Genomic DNA, 17,117 nt, shown 5'->3' with positions numbered 1-17,117 from the left:
AGACATTTAGATAATTTATGAAGTGATCCTTCAATTATTCTAATACTCACCTGACACTATACGTAGTTATTACTGTATAATTGACACGATTCCCTATGCTGTACTTTACATTCCATGACTATGTTGTAACTGCCAACTTGTACTTCTTATTCCCGTCACCGTTTACCCATCTCCCCCAGGCCTCCTCCCATCTGGCAACCATCAGTTTGTTCTGTGTAGCTGAGTCTACTTTTGTTTTGTTTGTTCATTTGTTCTTTAGATTCCACAAATTAGTGAGATCATATGGCATTTGTCTTTCTCAGTCTGACTTATTTCACTTAGCATAATACCCTTTAAGTCTATCCGTGTTGTTGCAAATGGTAAGATTTCATTCTTTTCATGGCCGAATAATATTACATTTTGTATGTATATAGGTGGTCAGACAATTAACTTTGCAAACTCATCCTAGAAAAAAGTGCTACATACCTCATTGCTGAATATCACTACGGTCACCTTCGGAGTACTCTCCTTGGGAAGTGATGCACTTGATGCCAGTGCCTAGTCCACCCTTCAAAGCAATTTTGGAACTCTTTTTCTGGAATGACCATCAAAGCCGTCGTTGTATTACCCTTGGTGTCCCGAATGTCATCAAAATGTCTTCCTTTCAGTATTTCCTTCATCTTTGGGTAAAGGAGGAAGTCATTGGGGACCAGATCAGGTGAATAGGGAGGGTATTCCAATAGTTGTTTGTTTACTGGCTAAAAACTCTATCACAGACAGTGCTGTGTGAGCTGGTACATTGTCGTGATGCAAGAGCCATGAATTGTTAGCAAAAAGTTCAGGTCATCTAACTTTTTCACACAGCCTTTTCAGAACTTTCAAATAGACTTAGTTAACTCTTTGTCCAGTTGGTACAAATTCATAATGAATAATCCCTCTGATGTCAAAAAAGGTTAGCAGTATTCGTCACAACAAGTTCGTGAACTTAATTGTCAGTCTTCATATATATATATATATATATATATATGTATCTAATCATCTTATTCAATCATCAGTCGATGGACACTTGAGTTGCTTCCGTATCTCGGCTATTGTAAATAACTCTGCAATGAAAATAGAGGTGCATATTTTTTTTTCCACGTTAGTGTTTTGGATTTCTTCTGATTAATACCCAGAAATGGAATTGTTGGGTCGTAAATTCTATTTTTAATTTTTTGAATAAATTCCATACCGTTTTCCATAGTAGCTGCACCAATTTGCAATCTCACCAACAGTGCACAAGGGTTTTCTTTTCTCCACATTCTTGCCAACACTCATTATTTGTTGATTTATTGACAATAGCCATTCTGACAGGAGTGAGGTGATATCTCATTGTTTTAATTTGCATTTCTCTGATAATTAGTGATGTTGAGTATATTTTCATATGTCTATTGGCCATCTTATGTGCTCTTTGGAGAAATGTCTATTCATGTCCTCTGCCCATTTTTTAATTGGAGTGTTTGTTTTTTTGGTGTTGAGTTGTATGAGTTCTTTATAAATTTTGAATATGAATCCCTTATTGGATATATCATTGACAGATATCTTCTCCCATCTGGTAGGTTGTCTTTTAGTTTTGTTGATGGTTTCGTTTGTTGTGCAATAACTTTTTAGTTCGATGTAGTCCCATTTGTTTATTTTTTCTTTTGTTTCCCTTGACCAAGGAGAGATATCAGGCAAAATATTACTAAGACCAATTGCAGAGAGTTACTGCCTATATTTTCTTCTAGGAGTTTTATGGTTTTGGGTCTCACATTTAAGTCTTTAATTCATTTTGAGTTTATTCATGTATATAGTGTAAGAAGGTGGTCTAGTTTCCTCTTTGCATGTATCTGTCCAGTTTTCCAAACATTATTTATTGAATAGACTGTCTTTACCCCATTGTATATTCTTGCCTCCTTTGCCATAGATTAATTGGCCAAATAGGTGTGGGTTTATCTCTGGGCTCTATATTCTCTTCCATTGTAACTAGATTTTTATTGAAACAATAAAATGTCTGCTAGTAAGAAACTCCAGAACCAATGACATGCCAAATATCTAAAGTCACGTCTGTAATTACCTCCAGAAATGCTTTGACATAGCAGGGAAAGAATATTTGAACTATTACTTTTAACTTTCTCAATTGGATTAAAAAAAAAACCAAAAAACGAAATGCTGAAGTTCTTGGAAGTGAATAACAAGTTATTTTATTTGAGTTTTTAAAGTAAAATCTTGGAATGTTTTCAAAACCAAGCCATGTAACCTATTGTCAGGAAGAGATAATAGGCATTACAAATATCATGGCAAAGGTCACATCTCGCACATTTATCTCCAGGTCTGATCAGCAGGCATTTTCTAATTTTTGTCGTCCCCAACGTATTTATGCCTTAACACTATTAGGCTAGTTTGAAGCTATGATGACAGGTTTTTATACTTCAATCGGTTGCAATATGCTGCAGTGTTTTTTGTTTTTTTTTAATATGGGTTCTCACATTTCTCATAACTGTTATTTAAAATTACATCTGGCCCACCAAATGTACGTGCCACTATATTTTCATCTCTGTACCTCCAGTATCTAGAAACATGTCTTGCCTAATAGTAGATGCTCAATAAATGCTTATTAAATAAAGGAGTAAATTAATGATTTATTTTATTAATGAATTATTTTAGACTGTAAGTCTAGAGTCAGTAAATTATCAGAAGCTTGGGCCATACAGAATTTTTATTTGTACTCTCCTCAAAGCCAACCAGTGCCAGTGCATCAAACATTGTAAACAGTCCTGAATACTATGGGAAAAAAGTTAATTTAAAATTTTAAACTATGCCCATGGCCTTAGTTTCTTTGATGTTCTGCTTTGGAATAAAGGAATGTCATGGTTAAAGTATTTATTACATGAGAAATAGAGTTTATATCATACCATTCATTAGTTCAGCAAATCATCATCATCTGTATGATAAGGATCTGCAGGAAACACGCTCGTCATTTAATAGTTTTATATTTATACACACTGAAAAGGTGGAACTATGCCTTTCAGAAAAATTCAGTACAAAGCAACCATGTCTCAGGCTGCTTCAGCTTTAAACTCGTGTGCTCTTTAATTTGCTGGGTAGGTGGCCAGCTGACACAGGGACAAGTTCTGAAAGAAGTCACCAGGATGGCTGGGTACTTTAACGTCCACATGTTTCAATAGGCGTTCCCAGTGGGAAGGGATTGATGTTTGGAGGGAGCTCTCAGTTCCCCTGAGGGCCACCTCTCTGTCTTACAGGCAGGGGTGAGCCAACTCTGCCTTCTGCAGCCCTTTTCCTGCTTATTTCCTTATAGTCAGGCTTGGGGTTCTCCTTATGCAACCTCATAGTGAGTTTTTTCTCCCATAAGCATTTGCCCTCTCTCTGGCGAGCCATTTCCTTTCCATTCATTCTTATCCACTATGACTACTGCATTATCTTTGTCCCAAGTGATTCATAGTATGATTCTTGTGCTTCAAAAAAAAAAAAAAAAAATTACTTCATAGTACTCTTCTTATTTTCAGCTTGCTTGTTAAAAGCCTTTGAAGTTGGTTATTTTTCTAGGCTGTCAATGATTTGGAATTTTTCTAGACACATCTGTCAGTATAAATTATGCTAGACTGGGGTGTTTGTGTGTGTGTGTGTGTGTGTGTGTGTATGTGTTTTTTCATTTCACTGCTACAAGAGAGAATTCGGGGTTAGAAGGAGCTTGATATCATTCATATTTAGATTGAAATGTATTTTACACCTATTTTGTATTTCGAACCAAAATATGTTTTGAAATAGTTTTAACACTTTGTAATAAATGGACAGTGGTAGCCCCAGATTTTTGTTAGACAACATACAAAACGTTCTAAACCATGGTCATGATATCGTAAAAATCATCACTAAGTAATGATATTGACAATTGAAATTTTCAACTCTATAACCTAATACTTTTTTTCCCAATGAAAAGATCTACTTCCTGCCTTCCATCATCCCAAAACCACATTTCTCTTTCTAATCAGACTGGAAATGTACTTCTCCCCTCACCCTGCTTCTTGACACCTTTGTCATTAGAACACACACACACACACACACACACACACACACACACACACACACAGCCCCGCAAGATCAGTTTTCCTCCTAAGAGCTCTCACTAAACCCTCTGTCCTAAATGCATAAGCTTAATTGCCCTCCTATCCTTTTGGATTGTGACATATTATTGTCTTGAGCTATCAATAAATTATGAATTTCTAGAAGCCAAGAATTATTTTATGTTTCTTAATAGTCCAAAGTGTCAAATAGTTCATATGTTGAGGGCCCTCAGAAATGCTTTGGTGATTTCTAAGCATCTAATTGAATCAGAAATTGCCTCCTGTTTGTGAGGTACTAGGTGTTTTATGGGTCATTAAAGGAATAACCTATCTTTGCTGATTGACCTACAGCCATTGTGGAGACTGACAGAGACCCAGAGGAGCCCTTGACTGTCACAGATAATTGCTGAGAGGCTAGAAAAACGAGAAATAGAGCCCAAAGGAGCACGACCATTTCACAACTTAGTTTTGTAGAGCATTCATTCTTATTACTTTGTGGGAAGCTCCACATTCATGTTTATTAGCAGAGAAGAGCTAGCAATTCATATTTTACAAATGTAATCCAACCTCAAAACCACACATTGACTTGTCTCCACTATCTGGACAAACTGGAATTCTACCTTTGCTGTACTACTGAGGGACAAATAAGCTTTTGTATGGTAAACCCATCTTTGAACAAGTAGAAAGTTAATGGAGAAAAGAGGATCATCATTGTCTTACTCCAATTCACTATAGAAAATCTTGACCTATAGCTGATTTGTTATATTTTCCCTTTGAAAGAATTTTCCATTTCCATAATGATTGGACACAATTTATTTCTTATTGTCTAACATAATGAACTGGCAGCTTGCTATATTAAAAAAGAGCTACTGCATTATCTATATATTCTTGGGCAAGTTGCTTAACTTCTCTTATTATTAGGGACTTCTTCTGATGTATGAAGTTCTGAAAAATATCAAAGAGCAAAAAAGGATGAATTGCAAGTGAAAAGAAAAAGGGAATTACGACTTTTTTTGTACCTTCACTGAAATCCATTTGTTCCTCTATTAGATTCTAGGTACATAGGACTCATTGGTAGGAGAAAGGAAGACCTATGCTCATAGATGATGATGTATGATCAGTGGTGCCCTTCCCCCAGGAGCTCCAGTATTCAAATTGAGTTCAAAGCCATAGAGTTCTTAATATTCCATTTAGTCATGTGCTGTATATGTTTTTTTTACAACTGAGTCCTCAGCACTCTCATTCCAAACCCTCTTCCAAGGTGATCTCATTTACCTGTGATGGTTTTAGAGATGGGCCTTTGGGAAGTAATTAGGTTTAGATGAAGTCATAAAAACAGGGTCTCATAATGGAATTAGTGCCTGTATAGGAGACACCAGATCTCTCTCCCTCTCTCTCTCTCTCTCTCTCTCTCTCTCTCTCTCTCTCTCTCTCTCTCTCTCTCTCTCTCTCTCCCGTGTGAAAATACAATAAGAGGGCAGCTGTCTGCAAGTCAGGCAGTGAACCCTTACCAGCAACCAACCATGCTGGCACCCAGATCTTGGACTTCCAGCCTACAGAAATGTGAGAAAAAAATTTTCAATTGTGTAAGCCACCCGGTTATGGTATTTTTGTTTTAGCAGCTCAAGGCAACTAATACATTTGACTAGCTAGCCACAAACAAGTCACTATTCTTTTTGATACATTCTCGTAGTCCTTTGTAATTTTCTGTTTGTCTTCTCTGTGAGACTTTAAACTTTGCGAGGCTAGGGACAGGTTATTTCTTGAACACTGCCCTAGTTCTCGTTCCCAGCCCAGTGTCTCGCATATACAACAACTAAAATTGTTAAATTATACTTGTATGAAGTGTACAATTACTATGCTTTTCCGCAGTCCTTACAAATATAACCTCCTCTTGTGGCCCATATCCTTTTTATAAAACCTCATCACAAAACAGTATCCCCTCCTAGAATCTTTTGACTTCATTAATAGATTTGATACCACAACCATCTGTTTTAGCAAACAGATTAAGATACTTGGCAGTAATGGTTGGGATGTTAAAACCAAAAATTTTCACCAGGGCTCTTGTTCCAAGGAAAAATGGCAGAAGAGGCCAAGGTTTAGATTTCTCTAGGGGTTTTAACCTCCTTGTTTTTACTTGTGCTTTGACACTTTCTTTCAGCTTTTTATGTAAGGTCATTAAGGTGAAGGGTCAAGTCTTTGGGATTTGACAGTCATGATACTATTATCCAGACCCGTGTTGTATGGACTGTCATTATACCACTGGCCATCCCTCAGCTGTCAATTGATCTGATAACTTTATTCCTATGAGGAGCAGTTAGCTTATCCACTGCACATTAAGATTCACATTAGTCTTTTCAGGAAAGATGGTTAAGGAGACCAAAGGCTGCATGTTGTTCAAAGGATCTCAACATACTTCTGGAAAATTCTAGGGAAAACAGCAGGGATACTATAGCTTTACTGAGGATGACAAAATTCTGAGTAATGACCAGGAATAATTCTCCCTGAGCAACCCTCTCTTCAGTCTCTTCAGGAAATCTTGTTTACCTTCTCATGTAGAAATGGTATACATGAGACAGGATTCTATGGGTTTTTATGCTGAAAGCTCTAATTTGGTTGTTCTTTCATGGAGTTGGTAAATAAATTAGTTTACTGATGCTGCTGGAATGAATTACCACACACTTAGAAGTTTAAAACAACACTAATTTATTATCTTAAATTTCCGGTGATCAGAAGTCAGAAATAGGTCTTAAGAGGATAAAAATTGCTGTCAGCAGAGCTGCATTCCTTCTGCAAGTTCCAGGAGAGACTCTGCTTCCAGCTTCTAGAGGCCACTTACATACCTTAGTTCGTGGCTCCTTTTTCCACTTTCAAAATGCACCACTCCAACTTCTGCTTCTATTATCACATTCCCTTTTCTGGCTCTGACCCTCCTAACTCTCCCTCTTATAATTACTCTTGCAATTACATTGGGCTCACCTGGATAATCCAAGATAATGATAATTTTCTCATCTCAAGCACCTTACCTTAATCACATCTGCAAAGTCCCTTTTGCTGTGTAAGGTAACATATTCAAAAGTTCAGGGGATTAGTACATGGATATCTTTGCGAAAGACAGGGGTGGCATTATTCTGTTTACCACGGTGAAATAGATCTAAAACTGCGTATTTCTGAAAATACCAATCCGATTCAAGTCTAGAAACAAAAGTTACAGCCTGTCTTTTTCTCTTGGTGCCTTACTTAAGGTCTTGATTTTCCCACATAAAATGTCATCTATATATTGCAGCTGCTTATTATCAGTCTCTTTAATTAAGCTCCATGTGAAGGATAATCACATTTGTTAGCTTAAGTTAGATCTCTGATCTGATGTAATTTACCTGTGACACTGTAGAGAAAGTGAGACTTTAAAAATGTGAGGCTTTGCATTTCATACTTACATATGAAATTCTGGCATGTTATAGGTCACCAAAAAGCAATAAACATTTGAGGGAACTATGGCTGTTTCCATGTCTCGGCCACTGTAAATAAAGTAGCAGTTAACATCAGATCACATGTATCTTTATGGATAAATGTTTTCAGATTTTTTGGGTATATATCCAGAAAAAGGGATTACTGGGTCATATGGTGTACTGGGTCACATTCTGGATTTTTTGAGGAACCTCCACTCTGCCTTCCATAGCGGATGCACCAATCTGCATTCCTACCAACAATGTATGAGGTTTCCGTTTTCTCCACAGCCTCTCCAACACTTGTTACTATTTGTCTTGTTGATGATAGCCGGTTTCTAACTGGTATATGGTGATATCCCATTGTGGTTTTATTTGCATTTCTCTGATGATTAGTGATGTTGAGCATTTTTCATATGTCTATTTGCCATTTGTATGTCCTCTTTGGATAAATGTCTCTTCAGGTCCTGTGCTTATTTTTTTAACTGGATTGTCTGGTTTTTTTTTGTTGTTGTTATTGAGCTGTATGAGTTCCTTATATATTTTGGATATTAGCCCTTTATCAGAGAGATTATTTGCAAAACTCTTCTACCACTCGGTTGGTTACCTCTTTATTTTATCAATGGTTTTTTTGGCTGTGCAGAAGCTTTTTAGTTTGATGTAGTCCCATTTATTTATTTTAGCTTTTACTTCCCTTGTCTTTGAGGTCAAATTCATAAAATCCTCTTTGAACCCATAAATTTAGTACCTATATTTTCTTCTATGCAGTTCATTGTTTCAGGTCTCATGTTTAGGTCTTTGATCCATTTTCAGTTAATTTTAGTACATGGTGACAGCAGTCTAGTTTCATTCTTTTACATGTGGCTTTCCAATTCTCCCAGCACCATCTATTGAAGAGGATTTCTTTTCTCCATTGAATGTTTTTGGTTCTTTTGTTGAAAATTATCTGTCCATATTTATGTGGGTTTATTTCTGCACTTTCAGTTCTATTCCATTGGTCTTTGTGTCTGTTTTTCTGCCAATACCATACTGTTTTGGTTATTATTGTTCTGTAGTACTAGCTGAAGTCAGGAAGTATGATATCTCCAGCATTATTTTTTTTCTTAGGATTGCTTTGGCTATTAGGGGTCTTTTGTGCTTCCATATAAATCTGATGATTTTTTTGTTCTATTTTTTGAAAAAATGCATTGGGATTTTGATGGGGCTTGCATTAAATCTCTTTATTGCTTTGGGTAATATGGCCACTTTAACTAGTTGATTCTTCCAATCCATGAACAGGGAATGTCTTTCCGTTTCTTTGTGTCTTCTTCAATTTCTTTTAAAAATGTCTTATAGTGTCCTTCAATAGATGATTGGATAAAGAGGATGTGGTATATATACACAATGGAATACTACTCTGCCTTAAGAAAAGATGAAATAATGCCATTTGCAACAAAATGGATGGATCTTGAGATTATCATGCTAAGCAAAATAAGTCAGACAGAAAAAAGTCAAAAACTATATGATTTCACTGATATATGGGATATAAAACTGAAAGGAAAAAAGGAACAAGAGAAACAAATAAAGAAACAAAAATTCATAGTCACAGGCAATAGTTAAGTGGTTACCAGAGGGTAAGGGGATGGGGAGGTGGTAGATGAGGGTGAAGGGGATCAAATGTATAGTGATAGAAAGAGAACTCCTCTGGGTGATGAACACACAACGTGATAGATAGATGATGTATTACAGAATTGTACATCTGAAATCTATGTAATTTTACTAACCATTGTCACCCCAATAAGTTTTAGTAAAAAAATATTAGAGGAAACTAAATATAATCCATCTCAACCTTCAAGATACAAGCTAAATGTTACCTATTTTATGAAATCATTGCTGACCTCCCTAGGTGGAACTAGGCATTGCTTCCACTTCCACTTCGCTATGACAGCACAATGTGTATAACTATCATACTGTTTACCACATTGATGTATTCATCTGTTGACATGACCATCTCCCAAGCTACCTGTAAGATCCTCAAGGGCAAGGACTCTGTTATGTTTCTCTTAGTACTAATGCTGCCTAAAACAGTGTCTGACACATAGCTGGTGTTTTGTTTATACTTTTTGAAGGAATGGAGTCCTTTGCAGGCCTTTTTGACACCCCTTTGCTAGCTCACTTGCAACATTGACTGAGGAACACAATTGATGACATTGGTTGAAAAAAATATAGGTGAATCAATAGAAATCTACTTCCTTCTCTGGGAAAGCAAATCTGAGTACATCCCCTAGTAATGATGGGTCAGTAGCATTATTTCCAGCACAAAGCGTATTCTAATACATAATCAGGATAGGCACACATCCATGGATTTGAGACTATTGATAAAGACAAGTATGCCCTGAGAGGAGTAAGATAGGATGTAAGTATTTTAATGAAATTTTAAAATACTGCAAAAACTAAGGAGAATAGATCTAAACAAACAATTGGAAACATGTAGTTCTATAGCTAGGTTTAGGGCATATGCAGCTACTAATAAACCCTTCTATCCCACCAGAAATGTTTAAGCTCAATCATATTGCCTTTCAGCTCGCTTTTTTGCAGATTAAAAAAAAAAAAATCAGTCACATTTTTATTTCTTTTTTAAGCATCAAATTATAATTTATATACAAAATTATACATATTTAATGCATACATTTTGATGAGTTTGGCCATATGCATACACTATCACCATAATCAAGGTACTTAACATATCTATCACCTCCAAAACTTTCCTCAGATTTGTGTATGTGTGTGTTGTGATTAGAACACTTAAGCAAAATCTATCCTTTTAACATACCCATATTCTAAAGTGCACAACACCATATTGTTAACTACAGACATTATGTTCTACAGCAGCTCTCTAGAACTTATTCACCTGGCATAACGGAAACAATATACCTCACTGAGCAACAACTCCCCATTTCCCCCTCCCCATGCCCCTGGCAACCACCATTCTACTCTCTGCTTCCATGCGTTTGACTATTTCAGATACCTCATATAAGTGGAATCATGCAGTATTTGTCCATTTGTGACTGGTTTATTTCATTTAGCATAACGGCTTTCAGGTTCATCCATGTTGTTGTGTATGGCAGGATTTCCTTCTTTTTTAAGTCTGAGCAATATTACATTGTATGTATGTACTACATTTTCTTTATCCATTCTTCTGTTGATGGACATTGGATTACTTACATATTTTGGCTTTGGTGAGTAATGATGCAATGAACATCAGGGTGCAGATATCTCCTTGAGATCCTGATTTGAAAATCTACTTCATAACTGCCTTCACCGCTTTCGTTAGTTAGCAACCATCTCATGGTTTCTTCAAGCTTTATATTTGCTTTCTAAAAGTTTGAAAACAAACAAACAAACAGCTTTTTAGTGATCCCTGAACTTCCAGAATCTGGGTAATAGAGTGTGAAGGTCCCTATATGTTAACGTCTAGAGAAAGGTCTGATTAGTTTTCAAAAGTCTCAAGGAAAAATCTGATATGTAACTGGTATTGGAAACATACTTAAGTTTAAGTGTGGAGTGATTGTGTTCTGAAATTGAGGGGAGAAAACAATGTGAAGAAGCAAGTCTGAAGCAGAGGGGACTCTAGCTATCATCCTCACAGTTTCCCACACGATTGTCAACTGTGATTGTCAACTGAATCCATTGTGTATCCAACGTCAGTGCAGTTTTCAAGGTGATAATTGAATGAAATAATGACTATAGTGAGCTTGGAATAGTTTTTCTTCATAATTGATTCTTAATAAATATGAGTTTGCTTTCTTTTTTTTGTTTGATGTGTTTGTCAACTCAGGTCTGGTAAGTATAATAGGCCCTTCTGTCAGGGGCACATTTTCCAACTAAGGAAAAGGAGTCATGCTAACAATCTGAGCTTATACATTTGTATTTTATCACATTATAAACAGGAAGGGTAAAAAGAGTCAGTGTAATAAGATGGGAATGTATGTATGTGTTAATATATAAATGGATATATTACATATACATGGTGATGACTATATGTAAATAAGCACAGAGATACACATATACCCACCCATGTATCTGTATGGCATTTCACTTCATCATTGTCAACAGCCATTGTGAGTTTCTTGGGAAGTGACTCAGAAGTCATTAATAGGGTTGATATTCAAATAGACATTTTGTTTTCCCTTAAGAAAAAAAAAAAGCATTCTCTATGTCATTCTCTCATAACCACTAATCGGGGTCGGGGGGGGCGGGAACCATAACAGGACTATTCAGAAAGCCAGTTGGAATATCTTAGTCTTTCCTTTCTCTAGGTCACTTTTCAAAACCTGAAGAAAAGGAGAGGAAGAGATTTTTCCATTTTTACCTCTCACCTCTCTGTTCTCATCCTGCTTCACAGTCTTCACTTTCTCCACCTAGTCCTAAAGCACTTCTGCTCCCAGGTCTTGATACACTCCATTCAGTCTCTTTGGATGAATTGCAATTCATTCATATTATGCTTAAAATGATGTTAATGATGTTAATGTACAAATGTATATGTCAGCCTTGACGGCACATACGTCCCCCGTTCTTTACACGTATAAAATTGACCTTGGTATACGTCCATCAAAACCTCTATTTCCTGTATTTCCCAGCTCTGTGGTTGCACTTTTATGTCTTCAATTACCCAAGCAATAAACCCGCAAAGCTTCCTACCCTCCTCCTGCTCTTCTTCTCTCACACCCAAGCCTCAGACATTCTACTTGATTAATTAAGGGAGTTGAAAGTAGCTGCTCCCTCTCTCCTTTTCTTCCCCTACTGCCTTGATTTACACTCACAGCATATCACATGCAAATACCCCAGTAGTATCTTCAAGATTCTACCTGCTTCCAGGCTCACATTCGTTGCTTAGAGTGAGCTCTCTGAAACGTACATCTAATCATGAGACTCTCTGGGACTCTCCTCAGAAGTTTCCATTACTTTCCATTGTCCATACCATAAGTCTCACACTCCTTCCTTTGGCATATGAAACCTACAAGTTTTGGTCTGTTTTTTTTTTTTTATACCCTCCAGATTTATATCTTTTCTCAGTATTCACTGAGCCTAAAACTCTAGGTATTCTGAGCTCTGCAGGTCTTCGCACTCTTGAGGCTGTTTCACATCCCCACGCCGTGTGCATCTCCCTGCTTCTTTCGCTGGGTGCCTGGCATGCCTGTCCCTGATCAGCTGATGAATACTTTCTCACCTTCCTGAATCACTTCAGCCACCTTCTCCATGAAGTCTTTCATGAGATCCCATTCTCCAGCAGAATTGAGTAGTTCCATCTTTGTGCTGACACTGTGCCACATGTTTTTCCAAAAGTGATAGACCGTATGGGGTAGTGGAGGTGCTTTATGTGATCAAGTCTCGGGTTTCTGATTAGGTATGCAGTTCTCTCTTCTTAAATATCCTGATCTGGAATTATTCATCTCCACCAACATTTTTCCAAACACCTATTTTCTACCAAACTAAAGGGAATATTTAGTTTTCCTGAAATATCCTGAATACTCTGCTTTAGGAAAAGCCTGAAGTGTCAAATTCAAATTCACCAAATAGATAAATTACTGACTGGTTATTTAAGATTGTTACTTAACACTGACTGAGTGCCTACTTGGTACCAGCATGCCAGGCATGGTGCTGGGCACTGGAGTTCGAAAGTTGCAAACACGCAGTCCCTCCCATTGGAGAGTATAGTCTAGAAGAAAAGAGAAATCTGTGATACAAAATTATTCATTATAGTTTCCCTTAGCACAAATTCTATCAGCCGCATTTAATGGATCTTTTGATCTATTTAGCATCTTTTCTGCATGCTTTTGGTTGTAGGTCAGATTCTTACAATGTGTCACACTTACAGATTCCATAGAAGCACTATTCCAAATTGAGGAAGGAGGAACTTTTTTACCCATTTTGATTATATAAAGTTCAAGCTTTCAGCATTTGCCAGAGCCACACTGATTTCAAAAGCGGCATTAAACAGAACTATCTTAACCTTGTCAACTTGCCTGTGACACTAAAAGGCTCAGCCATCACAGATCCATCTATCTGTAGGTGACGCTCACTGCATCTGCAATCCTAAAATTAGGGCAAGCACCTTACTGAGCAGGAGACAGCACTGCAGGCACCACTGGTTACTCGCTAGACTTGCCTAATGGCTGTTTCCATCCCATGAAGCCTAGAAGAGGAATAAGGATGGTACCCAGGACTTGTAAGTCCAATTCTATACAACACACACTGTGGATAGATTATAGAGTGAGGCCAGATGCAGTGAAATAGTGATCTCACAGCAGCTATAATAGTGACCTCACAGCAGAAATAGTGAAACAGTGAAATAAAACCCTGAATGTATCATTTTGCTCTTCCCTGTTCTTAGTTGATAACATTTCCCACAGATACGCAGTTTTCCATGTCCCATCATTTAGGCAGTATTAACCAAATGCTGGCTTAGCATTTTAGTTCAGTCACTGTTATCAGGACCTGGTCCTCAGATCTAGAATCTGAAAGCCCCTAGTATCACCAGACATGACCCTATTCAGTTACTCAAGAATCATTTGCTCCCACTATATGTGAGGCACTTTGCTAGTAAATGACCTTTGTAGTCATTTCTTCCCTGACATATTGGCCACCTCCCCGAGCTACAGATTTCTTCTGTGAATGAATCATACAAATCTGTGTGGGAAGTCTGTGCCTCCTCAACCCACCACTGTGCTGAGCCCGAGAAATCCCTGCTTTTTCAAGTATCTGCAACTTTGACAAACTCCTTGATTCCCCTCCAAATTCCTCCTCCTCCCAGCCTAGGGGAGTTTTAGTCATGGAAGTGTGAAGTTTTGCCATTTCCCATCCTCTGTTACCCCACATTTACAAGGTAGTCTTTCTGTTTCTCCAACTAAGACATAGGCTTTCAACAGCCAAAAAATTGAATTCTTGCTTGTTTTTTATTTGTTTTGTTTTGTTTTGTTTTGATGTCAACCCTCACTTCAGGCAATGAAAGCAGAATGACCTGGCTGACTGAATGGAGGAAAGGTCTAGGGATATTAGAAAATACATGTGTAAAAAGGCTTGTTTATTTGTTTAAGATATTGCTTGGTGAGCCTATTGGATAATCTGTCTCCATCAGGAAGAGACTGAATATAACTTCGCTGTTCTGGAAGCCTAGCAAATCTTCAGCAACCACGAGAGTCACATGCCTCTCTTCCATAGTCATCACTGGACAAGGCACTCACAACTTTTTCTGCATTTACCCCCTTACTCTTGATACATCTGCCTTCTAAAGATTTGCCATAGACTCCTTCCTGCTCATATTAGTCCCAGAGATGCCTACCTCTCTTCCTATTAAGTAGTGATATCATTAGTACTTTGTGCCTGTCAGGTTTCTCTAATTCCCTGCATTTTGAGTCCTCCATAAATTTGGACTTAGTTCAAAGCCCTTCTTTGTTTTAATAATGTCAGTAATGTTGAACCTTAGAAACCAAAGGCAAACCAGAGACAGAAAATCTGGCTTTAAAAGCTTGGCAAATATTTGGTTCCACATAACTTCCAAAACTTGAATGCTGGGACTCAAATATTACTTAGCCAACAGTCCTAAAGTAGGAAGTGAAAACAGCTCTCCTGGCTCACCATGGCTCACACTCTGCTACAAGCGAAGGACAGTTACGTGATTTCCCACCTCTGGTTAAGCCTCAAAGACTATCAGAGAAGCAGCTTCAGACACTTCCAACATCTGTTTACAATGGAATCCATGAATTCTCTGAAACCACAGATGATAGAATAAAAGGTGGATTTAGGTGGGAGGTAGATTTTGTTTCTGTATGTCTGTCACTACTCTGTGACTCCCTTGAAGGCAGGAAGTGCATATTATTCATCTTTGAATCCATAGCTCCTAACTAGAAACAAGGTGTCTGATAAATGGGGTGTACTCAATCAATGTTTATTTAGCTAGGTTGAGATCAACCACATGATATACTTAAAAACATTCATTTATTCATCCAATCTTTACTGAGTACCTAATATGTAATAGATGCGTTAGTTACTAGGGATACCAGGAAAACTCAACTACAGCCCCAGCCTTTCAGAACTTTATAATGTAAAGACACAGCTATAGTGTGGTCATAAGAACAATAACTTTTGAGTTAAGACTTGAACTCAATTCTCCCAATTATCCGCTGGCTCACATTGGACATGTCACTTAACCTCTCTAAGTCCCAGATTCTTCACCTAAAACAGAACAAAACAAAACAAATGTGTAATAACTACTTCATGGGATTGTAGTGAAGATTAAATGAGACCATATGGGAAAAATTTGATCTTCAGTTGTTATAATCTGCTCTCCCTCCTATTCCTTCATCACTATCCTGCAAATAAACAGTGCAAGAAACAAATTTCACTCATCCAGGGGAGAACTGAGTGGTTCAGTGAAACTGAGTGATTCTTCCAGGGTAAGAAGTAAAACAAGACTCCAGCAGGCATCTGCAGAATCAGTGATTTCCGTTCCACCTATCACACATTCGCGGACTGATTCTCTGATGAAAATCAATCACCTTTCCTCACTATGATCTTGCTCAGACCAATCATAACTTCCAAGTGAAGTCTTACTCTCAAGTCTTCCTCTTTACGTGACAGATTGAAAATCTTTTTGGTCTTGTCTTGGTCTCCTTCGATGGGCTTGTGGACTTTTACTTTATGGATTGGGAGGGACAGACATGTACTTGGTCAGGCTCAGGTTCTGGCAGGAAATCACCTTGACTTTCACGTGCTTCTGTTGTGTGTGTGCCCAGAAGACTAGAGCAACGGGAGTTCCCACAGAGGGCACAGAGAATAGATGTGTTTCACAGGTAATTGATTGACATTTGAGATTACCCAGACTTCCATCGCTCAGGACTTCAACAGAAAGGTGATTGTTAGAAGGAATGGTGTCTTGCTTCATCATTCCCTCAACCTTTTGATCCTCTTCCCTGTTGATAATCACCGCTTAGCATATTTCTTGCTGCTGAGAAAGTGGGCAGACAGCTGCTGTAGCTTGTAGCAGATTCTAAGGTTGCTCCTTAGGGGGTTGGCAAAGGATACCTTGTGAAGCTAAGGATTCAGAAAAAAATGTGTTTGTTTCCTTCACCCTGGAGAGTCTGAGCAATCAGTCCTGGGCTCGTCCTCTCTAAACTGTTGATGCTTATGAAAGAAATAATTTAATCAGTGTGTGAAAGTGGATCTTTTTCTAAGCACTTTCAGCTTTGATGGTTAATTTACGTATATGTTATAGGAGCTTTGCAAATTAATTTGGGGGATTCATTCTATACAGCCTGTCCACACTCATTGTGTTGCTAAGATGCTTTTGTTAAGTAATAGAAGCTAACATTTTCCTATTAATTTAAAATTGGTAACTGCTTAACACTTTCGAAAAGCCAGTCAGTTATATGGTTATTTCACTACATTTGGAATTTTGGATGATGGAAATTTGCCATTTTCTTCCAGATATTTAGTGTCCAGACTCCCTCCACCAAGAGGGGCACTCTGAGTCACTGCCTCCCACAGTCTAAGATAGATAATGACAGAAATGCATTCATGGTCTCGGCGTGTCCAAATATGGGGTCTAGTGAAA

The 17,117-nt window shown here is 37.7% G+C and overlaps 1 protein-coding gene across 9 annotated transcripts in view; it reads left to right on the top strand.

Moving 5' to 3' along the window:
- DLG2 (discs large MAGUK scaffold protein 2) overlaps nucleotides 1-17,117 on the top strand; it is a 1,874,701-nt gene that overhangs the window by 595,017 nt on the left and 1,262,567 nt on the right. The gene's annotated exons all lie outside the window — the stretch shown is intronic.

This window comes from Rhinolophus ferrumequinum, chromosome 11 (genome assembly GCF_004115265.2).
Source record: "Rhinolophus ferrumequinum isolate MPI-CBG mRhiFer1 chromosome 11, mRhiFer1_v1.p, whole genome shotgun sequence".
Lineage (NCBI taxonomy): Eukaryota > Metazoa > Chordata > Mammalia > Chiroptera > Rhinolophidae > Rhinolophus > Rhinolophus ferrumequinum.
The sequence above is the reverse complement of the archived record's forward strand: the minus strand, read 5'-3'. Positions and strand labels throughout refer to the sequence as shown.